At 40.0% G+C, this 16,289-nt stretch overlaps 1 protein-coding gene and 1 long non-coding RNA gene across 42 annotated transcripts in view; both read left to right on the plus strand.

Moving 5' to 3' along the window:
* LMO7 (LIM domain 7) overlaps positions 1-16,289 on the plus strand; it is a 218,031-nt gene that overhangs the window by 126,610 nt on the left and 75,132 nt on the right. The gene's annotated exons all lie outside the window — the stretch shown is intronic.
* LOC145529481 (uncharacterized) lies at positions 1,680-6,477 on the plus strand. The gene is made up of 2 exons (XR_014071278.1): positions 1,680-3,099; positions 4,719-6,477. It is a non-coding gene; the product is annotated as an uncharacterized LOC145529481 (long non-coding RNA).

Consider the following 16,289-nt stretch of genomic DNA (forward strand, 5'->3'; position numbering starts at 1 on the left):
AGGAATGTTAAATGGACTCATGTGTGCTTTAGAAAAGAAGAAATATGCTACATGTGTGGTCTTTACACCCTGGCTAGTAGAGAAATAATGGAGTATTTGAATTTTATTGATAGGTATACATAAATGCCTTTATAGGCTTTATGATTGTCACACAGGTAGTTGTTGTTCAGCCGCTCAGTCGTGTCTGACTCTTTGTGACCCCATGGACTGCAGCACGCCAGGTTTCCATGTCCTTCACTGTCTTCCAAAGTCTGCTCAAACTCATGTCCATTGAGTCGGTGATGTTATCTAACCATCTCATCTTGTGTTGCCCTCTTCTCTTGCCCTCAATCTTTCCCAGCATCAGGGTGTTTTCCAGTGAATTGACTCTTTGCATCAGGTGGCCAAAGTTTTGGAGTTTCAGTTTCAACATCAGTCTCCTTCCAGTGAATATTCAGGGTTGATTTCCTTTAGGATTGATTGGTTTGATCTTCTTGCAGTCCAAGGGACTCTCAAGAGTCTTCTCCAGCACATAATTCAAAAGCATCAATTCTTGGGCACTCAGCCTTCTTTATGGTCCAGCTCTCACATCCATACATGACTACTTGAAAAACCATAGCTTTGACAAAGTAATGTCTTCGCTTTTTTAATATACTTTCTAGGTTTGTCTTAGCTTTCCTTCCAAGGACACAAATAGTTATAAATGTTCAATTGTATTTGCCATGGTAGTGGAACATTCTTGTAAAAGATTGTGGATGGTAAAACCTTACTAATCTCAATTGCTTGGGATCATACTACCACACTTTGACCTTTGTAGCACTGGCATGAGACCTATCTTTAAAATAGAACTTGCAGGAAATTATTCTAAATAAATTATTTATTCACCAGTTTTTGATACTTCATTTTACTTGTTAAAACCAAACTAAGCCACTATTCCCTCATCCAAACATCCTTGGCTGGGAATAAGTGCTTATAAATTATTTACATATATATGTGTGTGTACATATATGTGTGTGTGTTTGTTTACATATACATTTTTCATTAGAGCTTAGGTCATTGTATATTAAATCTCATACAAAACCTTAGTGATTGGTAATTGAAACTCCTGTTTGAAAGCTCAGACTGTAAGCAAAAAAGATCAACTACAGTCATATTACCTAGCTTACTGAATTAAAGAGGAAGAATTACTTGAGTACATCGCCAAAAGTCATGCTATCAGTGTGGTGATTGGAGGGCTTGAAACAGGTGGTAGACAGAGCACCAAGTGTTACAATAAATAGCACGTCTAATTCCAGTAAGATGACACTCCTGGAGGACCAGATAGTGACTCAAAAAAGCAAAGTCCAAGAAATGACGCAAGCGCAGAGACACTTTCAAAATTCCTTTAGTAAGACTTCCAACAAATGGAGGGGTCACTTCTTGTACCAAGTCATTAGAAGTTCTTTGTTGCTAGCTGTTGAATGTAAACCTTTCATTCGTAAGAAGAAATATTTATTAAACTTTTATATTGTGATGTTTTAGAGGGCCAAAAATAGATGAAAGTCATAGCAACCTGAGATAGAAATATAGGAGTAGAATAAAAACAAGGATTCATTTCCTTTTTTAAAAAATATTTATTTTATTTGAAGGATAATTGCTTTACAGTATTGTGTTGGTAAATGCCAAACATCAATATGAATCAGCCATAGGTTTACCCATGTCCCCTCCCTTTTGAACATCCCTCCCACCCGTCTACATTGTTAGCGAGCTCTGGTTTGTGTTCCCTGAATCATACAGCAAATTCCAGTTAGCTATCTATTTTACATATGGTAATATAGGAGCATTTCCTTTTAAATAACTAGTGGAATGAGTTAGTTGCAATAATAGAAGACACTTGTTTTAAGACTACTGACTATGTGAAAGGAGGGAAAGTACTGCTTTTGAGAGAGGGAGTGGAGGAGAATGGAGAGAAAATAGCACCTGAATGCTTCGCTTAATGCTTTATATAATCTTAAACCTCTATATAAACAAGAGTCATTGCCTGAGTTTACAGATATGGAATCTGAGAGGTTTGGTGGCTCATTCAAGGTTACATCCTTAGAGCAAGTAGGAAACCTCATTAGGATTCAAACCCAGAATTGTAATAATTCTACCTTTAAATGTTGGAGAAGGAAATGGCGACCCACTCCAGTATTCTTGCCTGGGAAATCCCATGAACAGAGGAGCCTGGTGGGCTACAGTCCATGGGATCACAAAGAGTCTAACGCAACTGAGCGACTAACACACACACCTCTAAATGTGTCCTAATGAAAGAGGATGATCACACAAGGGAATTTTTAATGTGTTAATGTGCATCTGTCAGACACAAGGTCTGTAAAGTTGGTTGGGTAGGAAGGAAGTTCTGTGGATACAGAAGAATTTGTAATTTTTAGAAGATACACATGAAAAATACCCAACCTTGATTGAGTTACAGTGCTTTAAAGTGGTGCTTCTCAAATTTCAGTGTGTGTATAAAACACCTTGGAGTCAAATTCAGATTCTGATTCATTACGTTGGGACAGGGCTGGGATTCTGTATTTTTAGCAAACTCCCAGGCCATGCCAATGAAGACCACACTTTGAGTAACAAGGATTTATGCAATGAATGATAGTAATAGCATATTGGAGCGAGGGTTTAATAAAGATAGCAGGGGAGATATAAAGCTTGAGTGTGGATCTGGAAGATAAGAGAGGTGAGAGAAGGCTGCAGGAAGGTTTGTTAATCCAAAGGCAGAGAGGAGTTCTAATCTGTCTGTTCAGAGAGCCTTTTAGATGCAAAGGAATGAGTAAAGTTAAGACCTCCACTCTTGAGGCCTATACTTATTTAGGGGGGAGAAGTTGGGGGTGTGAGGCATGAATTTCTAGTCTAGGTTGGTTGATTGGAGGCAGGATGACAGGTCTGTTGGGACTAGCTTGAGTGGTACTTCGAGTATTGTGGCTGGGAAAGTTTAAACTGTCTCTTAGTGGGATTATCAACAAAAGCTTGGTGCAGAAGGTTACGATGTCAGAAGCAGAGATTTATTTATTTAATTAAAAAAATTGGGGCATGCCACTTGATGTGGAAAGTGAAGTCGCTCAGTCGTGTCCGACTCTTTGCAACCCCGTGGACTGTAGCCTACCAGGCTCCTCCATCCATGGGATTCTCCAGGCAAGAATACTGGAGTGGGTTGCCATTTCCTTCTCCAGGGGATCTTCCCGACCAGGGATCAAACCTGGGTCTCCCACACTGGAGGCAGACGCTTTAACCTCTGAGCCACCAGGGAAGCCACAACTTGATATGGGGGACCCTATTAATATTTCCCCAGTCAAGGATTGAACCCACACCCCCTGTGTTGGAATCATGGAGTCTTAACACTGAACTACCAGGAAAGTCCCAGAAGCAGAGATTCAGAAAGATGGGGTAATGAAGTAGTATGTAATGTGGATTGACTGTGAACTGACTAGCATGGAGGCTGGGAGAGATGTCAGGACATTGTTGCAAAACACCCATGAACTGCAACAGTTTCCTAACATCTCTCCCAGCCTCCAAGCTAGTCAGTTCTCAGTCAGTCCATTTTATATACTACACCGTTATATTATCGTATGTGAAACAGAACACCATTCCATGTTCGATGCATGAGACAAGGGCTCAGGGCCGGGGCAATGGGATGACCCAGAGGGATGGGATGGGGAGGGAGGTGGGTGGGGGGTCCAGGAAGGGGAACACATGTAAACCCATGGCTGATTCATGTCAATGTATGGCAAAAACTATTACAATATTGTAAAGTAATTAGCCCCCAACTAAAATAAATAAATTTATTAAAAAAAAATATATATATATATACTACACCGTTACCTCATCTTTCTGAATCTCTGCTTCTGGGACTTTCCTGGTAGTTCAGTGGTTATGGGTGTTTTTTATAACTGAGCTATCCTATACTCCAGTATAAAATAAAAAGTTAAAAAAAAATAACATTTAATTTCACCTAGCTTTAACCTTTTCTTATTTCAGTGAGTTATTTTCTTGACTAAATTGATACTTTATGTTTTAGTCTATTATTCTACTTCAGAATTAGTAACTTGAATAAAATAAGAGAGATACTTAAATTTTTAAAGACAACTACCTTCTTTTAATTAGCAGACCCCAATATGTTCACATTATTTTATGTTTAGTATATAATTCACATTTAGAATTAGAATTTCACATTTAGAAATAAAGAAGGAAGTGTACCAGTGGCAATTTGCCTGTTCAGCCACTTTCCACATTTTTTAATCCATATTTTGTGCCTGTTTTCAACAAATTGGTCTGTGTTGATGTTTGCTACTGGTATGTTACAACTCTAATATACATAGCTATTTTTATGGAAGCTATTTTGGTATTATAATTTTGTGTGTAGGATTTTCTAATAAGGTGGTTTTAGATTCATGCTTATTTAATTTTTCACCAGATGAATTATTCCAATGTTACTTTAATCCAGACCTTCTTGTTAACTGGGGAAAACAAATTAGAGATTAGGTGATTAAAAACAATAACATTTAGGCTAGTTTCTCATCAATTACCCTTCTTCAGAGACATACAACAGAAATGCATGAAACTAAATCCCATGGACGGAGAAGCCTGGTAGGCTGCAGTCCATGGGGTCGCTGAGCTACTTCACTTTCACTTTTCCCTTTCATGCATTGGAGAAGGAAATGGCAACCCACTCTAGTATTCTTGCCTGGAGAATCCCGGGGATGGGGGAGCCTGGTGGGCTGCCGTCTATGGGGTCGCACAGAGTCCAACACGACTGAAGCGACTTAGTAGCAGCATGAGGGAATTATAAGGTGACTGTAACAAAGTTAACTTATTTTAACTTTCTGAATAGCATTCATTCCTTTAAAGTGGCAGTGGCTGACTTTTCAGAAAACTTACAGAAGAAATCATTTCTGTGCTTCTTGAAACATTCTGTTCTGTGGACATGATGTGTTTTTATGTTTGGGTGTTCTCTTCTGGATCCCATGGAATGTTTGTGCTTACCAAGTGTTACGAAGTGAACTCAGTGATCTTGCCTGTTCTTTAGATCCCTGGAGCAAGACCTCCTAAGAGCCAAACTTAGTGAGCAGTGACAGCGGGAAATGGAATGCCTTTTCAGGATGCTCTCTTAAGCCCACCCAAGCCCAGTGAAGCACACTGAGGTTTTTCAGTCAACACTTGAAAATCATTGGCAGCAGTTCCAGGCTTTTCACTTAACTCCGAGATTTTTTGTGCTTTTGTTTGTTTTTAATTCTAGTTGGGTGAGGCTAGAGGAATTATGTTTCCGTTGAACTTCCTTTTTCAGAGAAGTAGCTAAACTAGTTGAAGCTATAGTTTCAGTTGAGCTGTAGTTTTAACTTTGGTATATTTCTAGGGCAGTGACTCTCAATCACTCGCATGCCTCAGTATCACCTGGAGAACCCAGATTCCTGGACTCCTAACCCCAGAGTTGCTGATTCATTAGGTATGGAGTAGGGTTTGAGGACTTTTATTTCCAACAAGTTCTATGGTAATGTAGATACTGATGGTGTGCACTCTGGTTTGAGAATCTCTATCCTCGGGAATAAACCAATGGGAACCATTCAAAGAGAAGGTATGCAGCATTATTATCCTAAGAATACAGGATATTTTTACTTCGTCTTATATAGATATTCAGCAAAATCCTCAGTATAATTGACCTTTGAGCAGCATAAGTTCAAACTATGAGGGTCCATTTGCATGTGGAGTTTTTCCACTAAATGCCTACTACTACAGTACAGGATGCAGTAGTATTTTTAAAATAGTTATTATTCTCTGACTTACATAAATCTTAGGTATAAATCCAAGTCTTCCTCATGAAATTCTACTATATTATTATTCTCTCCATCTAAGTTAAATAGCAATATAATAAATTTACCATGTAACATAAAGAATCTTTTAGTATACAATCAACAAATTTTCCAAAATGTAGATAATACAGATGAGCATGGGGAAAATATAAAGTGTGATACCAGCCCTGGACAAAAAACGTTTTTTCTTCAACCCATTCTTACTGATTCCCACAACTACCTCTGGGTATATACCTATTGTCTTCAAAACCCTCCAGGTCCATCAGAGAACTAGACACCATCAGCTTTATTCTAAATCAGCTGTCGGGCTCTTTACCAAATTAGTAAATAGGCATCTTGATTTATTATTCCTTCTGTAGTACTTACATTTTAAGAGATTTTGCTTGTTAACCTAAAAAAATGTATCATAAAGGGGAGATATAGGGAATGTACTAGAAAAATATCAATTTTTGGAGTACCTTTTCCCATGCATCAAAAACAAAATGGCATAGATATACCTCAGAATGCAACTTCCATACCATCAAAGTATTTTGCATACTAAAGGAAAGTAATTTATAGTTAATTGTGTTTTAATATGGTAACTGCCAGGTTCATTTTGACAGTTAGATTATAAAAAAGAGAGGTAGATAATGATTATAATACACAAGAAAAATAATCAAAATTATAAAATATAAGAAAGAAATTATGAGTGATTCAAAAAATTAAAAAATTAAATGAGGCTTGAAACATCTAATCCAATTCTGAGTATATAAAGAAATTTTATGTTGTAAAAAAAAAAAAACCAGGAAATTAACGTGTGATACTTTGGCCACCTGATGCAAACAGCTGACTCATTTGAAAAGACCCTGCTGCTGGGAGAGATTGAAGACAGGAGAAGGGGACGACAGAAGATGAGATGGTTGGACGGCATCACTGACTCAGTGGACATGAGTTTGGGTAAACTCCGGGAGTTGGTGATGGACAGGGAGGCCTGGCGTGCTGCAGTCCATGGGGTTGCAAAGAGTCAAGCACGACTGAGCGACTGAACTAAACAGTACTACATGTTCAGTGTTGTTCACGGGTCAGCTGTGTATGAATAATGTTTATGAAGGGAAAATAGTCCTCAAAGGTAACTTTGAAGGCAGTGAGACAAATACACAAAGTATATTAATGTCAGTAATGGATATAAGTGGATGAATAATGGTATGGCTCTATCTTTGTAGGAGCTATTGGATCTAAACTGTTTCAGGAACATGGCATTGTCCTATGGGAGTTTCCTAGAATTTGACATTTAAGAGTTAAATATGTGACAATTTCTGGGTATTTGAGGCTGAAGGAATAGAATATCTTTAGCTCTGGAGTGAGGGTAAACTGGTCCTGTTGCATTAGACTTGTTTGACTAAAGTCAGAACAGGATGCAACAGGAAATGACTGAAAGATTGAAATGGAGATGTAACTAAAATTAATTCAAGATAAAGCCTGAAAAGCCCTATGATTTAGTGGGAATGAGAGGGAGTAAATGTTGTGGTCAAAAATGGCCCCTTAGATAGGATTCTATGTGATGGTAGGGTAGATTTTTAGAAGAGTCTTTTCTTCCCAGTGGTATTTTAGTGCCTGTATTTTAAGTACTTAGCCAGAGATGAACAGAATTCTGTCTCTGAATTCTTGAAGTTCACAATCCATGAAGTTCACAGTCTTGTGGGAGAGACTGGGAAGAGAATTTAATGGAACGCTTTAAGAGCTTCCCTGGTGGTTCAGATAGTAAAGTATCTGCCATCAATGCAGGAGGCCTGGTTCAATCCCTTGGTCAGGAAGATCCCCTGGAGAAGGGATTGGCTACCCACTCCAGTATTCTTGCTTGGAGAAATTCCCTGGACAGAGGAGCCTGGTGGGCTACAGCCCATGGGGCCACGTAGAATCAAACTCGACTGATCGACTAGCACTTTTACTTTGGGCTTCCCTGGTGGCTCAGATGGTAAAGAATCCACCTGCATTCTTGGGTAAAGAACACTGGGTTTGATCTCTGGGTCAGGAAGATCTCCTGGAGAAGGGAATGGCAACCCCCATCCCTGCCATGCCTCCCCCCCCCCATATTCCTGCCTGGAAAATCCCATGGACAGAGGAGCCTAGCAGGCTACTGTCCATGGGGTCGCAAAGAGTTGGACCTGACTGAGCAACTGACACTTTTAAGAGCCATGGGAGTACCCACAGGCTCACATGAGAGAAGCCTCTAGAAGACAGGAAAGCTTCGGAAGCTGGTGACATTTGAGTTTAATCTGAAAGAACGAACAGTTCAAAAATGGAGAATAGTCAAGGGCCTTCCAGGTAGCAAAAACCTCCTATTATCTCTTATGTGGAGGTGGGAGAGTTCACGGCTATTGAGAGAGTGCTAGGGTCGTTCTATAGAAAGAGTGTCTGGCTTATGCCGGGGCAGGCCAATAAATGTGGTGGCCAAGAGAGGGCAGATGATGGATGTGGATGCCATATTTTGAATTTTACTTGAGGAAATAAACATAAGAAAAAAGAATTTCAAGATAGGAGAGAGAGAGGATTCAATTTTAAGACGGTTTTTTGGGAATCTCTGGGGAGGAGGAGGAGCAGTAGGTGAAGACCAAAGAGAAATACACCTGAGTGAGAAAAGATGAATTTCAGAGGGGTTCCCTCCTAGCTCAGTCGGTAAAGAATCTGCCTGAAATGCAGGAGACCTGGGTCCGATCCCTGGGTTGGGAAGATCTCCTGCAGAAGGAAATGGCAACCCACTCCAGTATTCTTGCCTGGAGAATCCCATGGATGGAGGAGCTTGGCAGGCTACAGTCCATGGGGTCGCAAGAGTCAGACACGACTTAGAGACTCAACCACCACAGAGAGGTTTAGGAGCTAGAATTGATAGGACTTGGTTGGTGGGGAAGTGAGAGTTTGAGGGAGATGCTGTTTGGCTTAGGTCTTACATTTCTGGCTCTGAAATATGGTGCCCTTCACCAGTGCAGAGCATGTGAGAGGATGAATAGGCTTGGGGATTAGATGATACATGCACTCAAAAAGACATTAAATTTAAATTCTGGGCCGAGATAATGCCAGTGACAATATAAAGGGCATATCTGAGAAAAGTTGCCTGGGAAGTATTATTTGAATTCGGTTCAGACTGAATGTAGTGGAAGGCAGAGAGAAGAAGAAAAAACTCATTAGATTCATTAGTCTTGGAAGTTTCGAAAGGTATTCCAAATAAAGTGGGAAAATTGAAACTGATTGTAAGAAATGTAAACTGCTCTGAAGGACATCGAGATTGAATGTGTACCGAACTTGAAAGTTAATTGAAGAAGGCAGAGTTATATTAATCTGAATTTGGAAGTAATTATAATATTCCTTTGAAGCATGTCCATTCTTTCTCGGTGACTCATACAGAGTGATTGGTGATACTTTGACAATCTGAAATTTGAAGTGTTATATGGAAGACTAAGAAAGAAATGGCACATCAATGGAAGGTATAAGTGGAAAATTTAAAATAAGGCATGGTATTAACTCTCTAATGAAAGGCAGCTTTATACAAATTGCAAGGAAGATAAATCATAATATGTTTTCAACCTAATATTTTATCTTTCTTGGACAATTAGTCCATTCCTCCTACTTCATTTACATCTACCAGTGAGATAGATTGGTTTGGTTTCAGCTAATTTAAGGGCCATGGAACCTTAAGTATATTTTATGAAGAGGAATTCATTAAATTCTTAGATCCTTTAAAACTGTGGATCTGTGGAACTGTGGTTCTCAACTGTGGGCAGTTTTGCTCCCTCCCTCCCCCGGGGGGGAAATATTTGGTAACATCTTAGACATTTCCGATTGTACTGACTAGGGTGAGGGGAGGTATGTAGTGAATAAAGCCAAGAATGCTGTTTAACATCCTACAATGCACAGGATAATCTCCCACAAAGAAGAATTGTAAGGTTCAAAAGGGTAATATTGTCAAGAAACTCTGTTTTAAATTTATGTTGCCCCATGAACCTTTGGGTTAGATAAAATTGTGAGAAATTTAGTGATTTTTTTTTAAACACTAAGATAAAAAAGGCTTATCTAGGACAGGCAAAATTTAGTTCAAAAGTGATTTATGATGAACTTGGGCTAGAGATGTTTTTGAAGGGGGGCGTGGTACTGATTTTTCCTGTGGTGGAAATTAAAATTTTGAAACAAGTCTCACCTATAGGCAAGGGAGAATAATGTACATATGAGCAACATGGAGACTTTTTTGAATGTGTAGTTGAATCAATAGTTTGGAATACACTTCCTTGACAATGTGGGTTTGTATTATATACATATAGCACGTTTAATATAAACTACAGCTAAGGAATTGGTGTAATGATGTAATAACTTATTAATAAGAATTTACACCTTATGCTTTCATGTTCATCAGAAAGAAAATAAGTATTTACGTGTTAAGCACTTTAAATATAGTTTGTTTAATTTTCACAAATTTGAAGGTAGATATAGTTCTCTTTTCTGCTTTTTTTTTTAGGTCAGAAAATATACCTCAGGAAATTAACCAAAATGTTTTCCCATTTAGTCTTGTTTATGCTTAATTTATAATCTTTTTATTTATATTTGATGGATACTTGCCTTATAGAAACCATACTCATAAAGGCTTAGCTGTGGTAAGAACAGGTAATCTCTGCCTTGCATTTCTCTGAGAATTATTGTGATATATTTCATTTAGTTAGAAGAATTTTAGAAAATGCTTTGACAATTTTCTATCTACAGCATCCCATAATGGGTTGTATGTTCAAAATGGTACAATGTCTATCTAAATTTTGCCAGAAAAAGTGGTAATGGGGAACTTTTGCCGTTGTCTTTGAGGGACAGATTTAAGCAAGAAAGTGTTACTGCAATAGATAGATTTTGAGCCAACACTTGGAGAGAATATTGAGACACATTTATATTTCAGGGTATTACAGAGAGACTTATTTTTCAGGATTAAGAAAGAAGTAAGCTATTAAAAATATATTAAGGTAGAAAGGGTGACTATACTAATGCTAAGTCAGGGATCTTAGTTCATGGCTCTCAGTTTATGAAAACTGTGGATCACATCAAGTCTTAAATAGCTTTGTGACTTTAGGAAAGTCTTTAAGCCTTTGGAGTCCCAGTTTTCTACTCTGTAAATCATCAGAGTATTGTGTGGATTAAAGGAGATAATGCAGTATGGTCAATATATAATATATAGTATTATAGCATATAATATATATATAATATATAGTATATATTATAGCATATAATATAAAGTGCGTAATAAGGCAATTATTAATATACATGATATAATTAAGCATGAAGTGGAATTAAACAGAACACAATTGGGAAATACTTCATTAATATCAGAGTCCCTTAAGATTTGTGCCAAAAAAATGTGACAAAGCAAATTTTTCTTAGTGTAAGTAAAATGGATCTCTTACTATAGGACTTACCAGAACTTCAATTTTCTATTATGTATATTTAAGAAGAAAATATGCAACACTTGGCAAAAAGTTTTGACCTTATACTCCATCCAATCTTCTAGTTTCTTGTGCTTCATGGTACACAGTTTGAGAAATACTGACTTGAAAAGTTCTTCACTTGGCACATTATTGTTCCAGTATAGAAGATTTATAACCATAGTGAAATTTTCTTATTGGCTCTGCTGAGCATGAACTTAAAAGTCTGCAAGGGCACCTGAACCATGTAGTTCATTATTCTCTTAAATTGTCTCGTTAGAAACATCAGTGGTTTTGATGAAATTTTTGTTGATGTTAATGCTTCATTCTTTTTCTTACTTTGGAAAGAAATAATTAGTAATTTAGTAATTGTGTATATGTGTGTAAGATATTATAAGGGTTAAGAAAATAATATAGCAGTAATTCCCTAGCACTCATCCTCATTTCCCTCTCAATAACATTTTGGACTATTCCCTCTGTCTGTTTCTCCTTCCCTCTGGCATTCGCTCCCATCACATTGGCTAGTCCTTCTCTTTGCTTTGCTGGTTTTTTCTCTACTTCTAGCCCTTATGCATTGGGTTTCCCAGACCTCAATCAATCCTAGACCTAGCTATACTTGTCTCATTGTAGCTTTACACTTTATACTGACAACTCCCCAGATTATGTTAATATCTCCAACTTAGATTTCTAGCTTGAACATCCTCCTTGTATGTCTAATTACCAGTTGCTTCACATTTCTGTTTTGTCTGTAATGTGTCTCAGATCTCCCATGTCTAAAAAACAAACCCACTGTTTCCATTACCGCTGCTGCCTGGCATTGTTGCCTACAAAAGTAAAATGACGGGTAGGTCTGTAATTGACACCCAACTCTAGTCTCTGATATAATTGATAAGTATCAATATTGATATATATTTGGTATAATTGAATGCATTTGATATAATTCTTTGATACAATTGAAAGTCATAATTCCATTTAGTATGAAGAGCATGCATCGTGGACATTAAATTCTGTATTCAGGAATTGTCTGTTTCTGGGTTACCATCTAACCGGAGATATGCATGTGTGAGTCTCAATTGTGAAATCAGTTTTATATAATAGCAAACATATTCCAAAAAAAGTAGAAAACAAGATTTGCAAACAGTCTGTGGTTGAGAGAGAAACAACCCCCCCTTGCAGCTCCTGTAGCAGCGCTGTTCAATTTCATTTTTGAAGGGGGAATGTGTGCCAGTGTCTTCAAATGCATGTTTTTTTCTTTTCCCCCTTTCTCTTTAAGTGAAACTTAGCTATTCTTAGTAGTGTGTGGGAGGGGTATGAAATTTAATAATAACGAGCGGGTACTTACTCATTTGTCATGTTTGGAATAAGTGTTACAGTTGCTAGGGCAAAAACTGTTGAATTTCCAAGAGTTTTTTCTCCTATAGGTAAGTACAGAAATCATCAAGTTTACCTATTTGTGCTCACTAATTATCTCCAGATTTGGTGTTATTTTCTCAAGTGCCATTTTTATAGTCGCCACAGTCAGGTAGAGCTCATTCTGTAGCCATGGCAGATTAAAAGCTATGAGTCACGTGTGTGTCACATTACTGGCAGATTGTCAAATGGAATACAGTTTCAGTTTTAGGGATGAAGGTGGGAGGAAAGGAAGAATTTCAACTTCATTTTTAAAAATGCAGCTTACTTTCTGAAAGGAAAGAATACAGTATTCTAAGAATTCATCTTTAACTTTTGTCCACACATCTCTTCCTCCTCGTATTTGCCAGTCACTAGAGAAAGATTTTATGGGATGCAGTGGATGAGCTCCCAGGAATAAAAATGTCTATTAATAGAAAAAGGAGCCATTACCTGGTTCATTCCTAAAAGCCTTCACTTGGAATAAAAACAGGCTCTTCCCTCAGATACAGTTGTGTTAGAAATTACTCTTTGTGACCCCATGGACTGGAGCCCACCAGGCTCCTCTGTCCATGGAATTCTCCAGGTGAGAATAACGGAGTGGGTTGCTATTTCCTTCTCCAGGAGATCTTCCTGACCCAGGGATCGAACCCAGGTCTCCCTCATTGCAGGCAGATTCTTTACCATCTAAGCCACCTGGGAAGCCCATTTTCTCACTATGCTTCTTCAAATTTCACTCAGTATCCTGAACAACCGGAAGAATTCCTCCTTTCCCCTCCATTTGGAGGCAGCCTGTCTTGTTAGAGAAAACGATGCCACCGGGATTGTGAGAAGAGCATCTGCTTTGAATGGTCTCAGCCATCTCCCCGGCACACACATGCCTCCTCCCTCACCGCACACATATCTGACAGATTGAAAGCAGATACAGCCCACACACTTTTTCTACTGGTGACCACTTAGGAAATCATGATTCAGGGCCTCATTTCTTGCCATTTTTAAAAAAGTTGTGAACAGGTGGCCAGACTTCATAAGCAACAACTGGAGGGCACGGATAACTTGGTGGCTTGGAGGAGGACCAAGTATCGTGTGAGCCCAGCTTCTCTCATGTCAGCCCCGTTTCCCCAGCGGCATACCGGGCCAGCTGGTGCCGCCCAGGGCAGGGCAGGGCGGGACTAGCACTGACTCTCAGGGTTGGGTCCACACCCTACTCTGGGAAGTGGCCTCAGGAAGTGGATGCTTGGGGTTATAATCACCCCAGTGAGTTGCAGTTGTTCTGAGGAACAAAGATAGAGGCTTATCTGAGGCCTAGAAAAGGGGATCATCAGGACTGTGGGATTAGGGAGAGAAAGAGGGCTGAGTGTGTGTGTCAGAGAGGAGACCGGGTAGGGTAGGAAATTATACACGTGTCTCCTATTGAATTCCTTGTTGTCAGAGAAGCTGGAGTTAGTGGCAGGTGGTACCATACTTTCAGCTCTCCTGTCAGGATGTAGGGAAGTCTTCTCCCATCGTACCAGAAGCAAAGATCTTCTATCAGAAATTCCAGCATGAGGTTTCAATCACACGCTTCCGTGTGTGATGGTTCAGCAAGACAGCCGTGTTTGAGGTTGAGGTGGGCAGGGAGGGGGCTGGGATTTGAGAGGAGGGAGGTTTTGGGGCACGGAGAATTCAGTGCTTAGGGGGTTTTGAGATTGGGGCAGAACATGAAAAGAGTGAGCCTTGCAGTGCTACCAGTGAGAAGTTAGTACCTTGAAGAAAAGATGTATCAAAATATGGAGGAAGAACATAAAAAGAGAAGAGGGATTTGGTTGTAAGCTCTGTGAAGCTTTCTCTCATTGGGGTGACAATTTCTTCCAACTCTTTGTCCTTGATCTGCTGGACTGGCTCTGTGAGTGTCTTTAGGTGACTTGTTGTTGTATAATTGCTCAGTTGTGTCTGACTCTTTGCGACCCCACAGACTGTAGCCCACCAGACTCCTCTGTCCATGGGATTTCCCAGGCAAGAATACTGGAGCGGGTTGCCATTTCCTTCTCCAGGGGATCTTCCTGATCCAGGGATCGAACCAGTGTCTCCTGTATTGCAGGCGGATTCTTTACCACTGAGTCACCAGGGAAGCTTAGGTGACTTATATGTGAACATCTGAGTGCTGGGTGGCTCTTAGCCAGGCCTGTGGTTGACCCCCGGGGTACAGCCATGAGTCAGGTATGGTCCTAGCTCTCTGCAGTCCCGCAGGAGAGATGCTTGGAGAGGCTGAGGTGGGTGCACGCTTGTGGGCTCGTTGGGGGAACAGAACGTATTGGAAATATTTTTAATGAAGCCCTAGAGTATAGCTGGCTGTACCAAATTATAATAAAAGGAGAATCTCACCTTTTAACACTCTGTCCCCAAACTTTGGTATCAGATATGAGGGAGATAGATTTTGGCCGCATACACACATTTTTTCCCCCTCAGATTTTTGACCTTTTGGAAAATGGGAGGGTGTTGGCCTGGGCAGTCCCTAGTAGATAGAGGGCGGGTGAGGAGGGCTGGCTTGGGGCCAGCGTGGATGTTTGGCCAACAGCAGTAATACCACGCTAGTTTGCCTTGCTCTTTATTTGACCTTATACTTGAAATACTTTCTTGTTCAAAGCTTTCAGAGAAACAGGGAAGGGAAGCAGATCATGAAAGCATCTTGAATTGTGCTTCACAGAAATGTCTCTTCTGGGGGAAAACGTGTGGCGAACGTGCCTGTCCCCTGGTCACTTCCCCCCACTACACTGTGTGGTTAAGATGGATGACTGGAGGGTAGGCTTGAAGTGTCTCCTTTCCTTGATCTGCTCAGGTTAAATACTTTCCAAATGTCTCTTGTAAGCCCAGGGAGGTGTGTGTGTGGTTTCCAGGTGAGGCTATGGAGATACAATGTTAAATACCTTGACCACATTCTCCTAAGAGTGGAGCCAGAAATCACACCCAGGAGGTCTGACCCCAGAGCCTGCCCTCCTAGGTGAGCTGCCTGGCGTGGGGTCTCCTGTTGGAAGCCAGAGCATCCACATGAATTTTATTTCCCTGGTCTTTTCCTTAGATATGATGCTTCCTTTTTTAAAAAATTTATTAATTTTTGGCCGTGCTGGGTCTTTGTTGCTATGCATGGGCTTTTCTCTAGTTGTGGCGAGTGGGGACCACTCTCTCGTTGCAGTGAGCAGGCTTCTCACTGCAGTGGTTTCTCTTGTTGCAATGCATGGCTTCTAGGGCACACAGGCTTCAGCAGCTGCACCATGAGGGCCCAATAGGTGTGGCACACAGGCTTAGTTGGTCCATGCCTATGGGATCTTTCCAGATCAGGGGTCGAACCCATGTCCCCTGCATTGGCAGGCAGACTCTTTACCACTGAGCCACCAAGGAAGCCCCAGATATGGTACTTCTTGATTGATGATTTGTACTAGTATTTTAAAATAGCTTTGAATAAAGAAAAGATCAGACCTAGAGCTTCCTGGTTCTATGTATACCTTGAAACTGTTAGAATAGGTGGTTACTGATGGATCTGGTTCATGGACGGCATTCTCGAGCCTTTGTGGCTCTTTTCTTCCTGGCCTCTGGCAGAAAGTTCAGAGCTCTGTGATTAGCACGTGTCCTCTGGTCATTTGCTGAGGAAATGACGAGAGCTGTTCCATTAACA

This window comes from Giraffa tippelskirchi, chromosome 12 (assembly GCF_054371585.1).
Source record: "Giraffa tippelskirchi isolate mGirTip1 chromosome 12, T2T-mGirTip1v1.2.pri, whole genome shotgun sequence".
Classification (NCBI taxonomy): domain Eukaryota; kingdom Metazoa; phylum Chordata; class Mammalia; order Artiodactyla; family Giraffidae; genus Giraffa; species Giraffa tippelskirchi.